Source organism: Branchiostoma floridae, chromosome 1, assembly GCF_000003815.2.
Source record: "Branchiostoma floridae strain S238N-H82 chromosome 1, Bfl_VNyyK, whole genome shotgun sequence".
Lineage (NCBI taxonomy): Eukaryota > Metazoa > Chordata > Leptocardii > Amphioxiformes > Branchiostomatidae > Branchiostoma > Branchiostoma floridae.
The window spans coordinates 33,372,047-33,375,835 of NC_049979.1; positions in this window are offsets into that span (position 1 = coordinate 33,372,047).

Sequence of the window (3,789 nt, forward strand, 5' to 3'; positions counted from 1 at the left end):
TCTTAAATCTAACAGAAAATACAGAACAAAACACATTTACCACATGCAAGATATCAAGCAAAACTGTGGAGGAATCACAACATTTAAACTAACATAATATAAAAAAACAAGTGTACTACACGCAAGATATTAAAGGGAAATAAGATCAAGTATCAATTCCAGTTAACACAATACCAAAAAAATAACAAATGCAAGAAAAAGTAGAAAAAAAGCTACAATCTAGCAGAATATTCAAAGTAAGCAAATAGATAACATGTTGATAAATGAAAAATACAAAAGAAGACTGTTGTAAAAGTAACGAATTTAAGGAGCATGAAAGAATCGCCACATCTAATGTAACAGAATATAAAGAAACAGAAATGTACCACACGCAATTTCTTAAGAAACAAATTATATTTAAAACAATACACAAAACGAATATACCACAGGTAAGATTTGAAAGAGAAATATGGCAGGAGTACCAAATTAATTTAACTTAAAGATCCAAAATCTTTGCCCAGGGTTCAGAACCATAAACGACTATCTCCTACTAGGATTTCAGTTGCTAAATTGACTCCTTACTTGCTCCCAACATCATAAATGGCTTAGACCCAGTGGGGCATCTCTACCCGTCTGGATATCAAGAACAAGGAATTGGTATTACAGCAGACGACAGGAAGATATTTGCATATTAACCGACTTCAAGATTTCAAAAGTCCTGTCCACAACTATTTCAAGAAATCATTGTCAGACAGAAAAAAATGACCCAGATAGTTGCTGCAAGCATCAAACCCAAGTTCACGTGTCACAAGAGCTTGGGCGTAATGTTGTATCAAGGCCTTCAGTTTCAAATCCTTGTTTGAACTGACTATCAGCAAAGACCAGCCCCTGTCCGTCCTTTCAAAAAATGAGTAGGAGCATGCTCCGGTGTGCGATGTTTCAAACTTTACAACAGGTATATAGGCGGTCTCGTCTTCTTGAGAGAAGAAAAAGCAAACGACATCCTCCTGTCGTCTTAAATGACCTTGACTTCGCGGACGATATAGCACTTATAGCTGAACCAGAACAGGCACAGCAACTACTATCCCGGCTGGAAAACGAAGCTGGAAAAGTTGGACTACATCTAAACGCTAAGAAAACCAAAATGATGACCTTCAACCAGAAAACACCTGTCATCATTCGGTCCAAAAGTGATGATATCGTAGAAGTGGTCAGAAACTTCAAATATCTTGGCTCAATGATGCAAAGTTCAGAAACAGACTTAGAAGTCAGGAAAGCTCTTGCCTGGAAAAGTTGTCACAAGCTAAACAAGATAAGGAAATCCAATCTTCCACGCAGGATTAAAGTAAGGTTATTCATTGCCACCGTGGAATCTGTACTGTTATATGGCTCGGAAACGTGGACCTTAACCAAGTCACTCGAGGAAAGGTTAAACGGCTGTTACACCCGCATGTTACGCGTGTGCCTAAACGTTTCATGGCAACAAAAGCTAACGAACGAGCAACTGTACCAAGACATACCATCAGTCACCAAGAAAATACAACAGCGCAGATTGAAACTGGCTGGGCATTGTGTTAGACACCCTGTGTTAGACTCCCTGCACATCATCTTGTACTCTGGGAGCCTACTACTAAAGGAAAAAGAGGTAGGGGAAGACCCAGGGTGACCTACTTAGACAACCTACGTAGTGACACAAGTCTGCATGATACCAAAGAGCTTCAAAGGACCATAGAGGACCAAATGCATTGGAGGAAGATCTCTGGATTGGTTCGAGCGGGAGCTCGAACTAAGTAAGTAAGTTTATCTTAGAATTACGACAACTGGTACATTAAAAATAATGGCGTAGGTCTGGCGTGCGCTCTATGGCCTTGACACCTGAGCTTCAAATACGTTCTATTTTGAACGCCTCTGAGTATGTGTCCTTCCGCGATTCAGATTAAATTTAGTCTCTTTTGTTTTCGAAATTGATAATGTCATATATCATCTGAAAGTAGAACTATTTAATTGCTGTTTGTTTTGACATATGCTGTGAGGTTAAAAGTGGGACAGAATTTGCACTAAAATTAACTGATTTCAGGTCATATCATCAAATAAGGACAGTTTGAGGTTGGTTTAAAAAAATGTAGATGTGATGAAATATTGATTGTACATAGTTGTGAGCTCAAGCAACAAGCTTCGTTGTAAGTAGTCCCACCACCCTGGGGTCGTGCAACGGTTTCAAAACGGTGCGCAGTTCGACATTCTACAGTTAGAACTAGATCATTTTACGTACAGTAACTATACTTCAAGGTGAAGCCATGATATGTTCCAAACATTGTAATTACTTTGTTTATTGAAACTCAAATTGAGATGACTTTAAGTCTTCAAACGCTAACGTAATGAGACATCCCCTGGAACATCACTGTCGGCATAACCGAACTCCCCAGAACCAACCGGTGTCGTCGTTAACGTTAAATAAAAGTTAGCAGTTAAAGCTACATGGCTTCCATTCTCCGCAGGCCTTTAGAACACTGTTAGTAAAAACCGGGGAGCGGTAATGCAGCCTGATCAACCTAATTACGATACGTTTCGTGTCCTGTACCACAAAACACACCTGGAGCCAGACGCCAATAAATCAGAAAATGTGTCACATTAATTCAGTGGTGACATTTTGCTTGCTGACAATTTTGAGCCAGTAGAGAGGCCAATGAACAGAAAAGGGTGAAGTACGCTGAGCTTGTGGAAAACTTGCGTGAACTTGTGGAGGAGGAAGAGAGAATGTGGTTTTAAGGACACGTGGACACTTCTCGGGGTATTGATCAACCTCGGCAAGGTCGCCCGGGTGAGGCTGTCGCCCTGTGACCCCGGGGTCATCACTGACGATGTGTCCTTGACGCACAGGTAGAGCCTATTCTAGAGATGTTCGATAAACTAAAATACCACTGGTACCTTAGGAATCTTTTCAGTCCTCTGTGCCGTAACATTTGTCAGCTGTGGGATAGTAATAATGAGATACCGGCATAGCTTGGGGCAAAACAGCTAATGTTAAGAGAAGAGAATAAACGTACCAGGTACTAATAAATTCAGAACTGACAAAAGGAAAACTACACCTTCTTTCCTGCAGATACCAGCTATTGACTGACTCTTACCTATGTCGGCTGTCCTAGTAGTGAGGCATAAGTTAGCAACAAAACCTATGGGCACCAACATGTAAAGTACTGTCTGGGAGAATTAAAATCTGACTGACGACACCGTTCCACCATCAAAACACCATACATCTACAGATGCAAAGAAGAAGGCCGTTGATTTAATAGTAACCCAAATTGTTAACTATTGTAAAACTAAGTGATACCACAGTAAATAAAAGCTCGGTTAACACATGTGATATGACGTAATTATAATCCAAAATCCCATCTGACCCCGTTATTACTGGCAAACTCCATTCTTTTAGTGCAGCACAACGTTAGCTACAAATTTCTAATTGATGTTATCTTTTTAGCTCAGAATGTATTAGTTAAACCACAGGTCAGAAAGAAAAGATGACTTTTAAATGTCTTTTAAAATTAGTAAACAACCCGATTCCCTTTGAAACATCATTATGTAGAACTAATGGCCTCTGAAACCTCAGACCAGTGAGTGTCGTCAAATATGACACCTAAACCAATTGTCAGTCAACAAACCGCATCCCTCAGTATGGTACCTCCCCTGAGGTAAATCATCCCAATTCTCAACATCTTCTGACCACTTTGTCTTTTAAACAGTTACTGCTTTGTGGATCATTTCTTTATACTAATCTTTCTACTACAAATCGTAAAATCATGTGCTTAACTC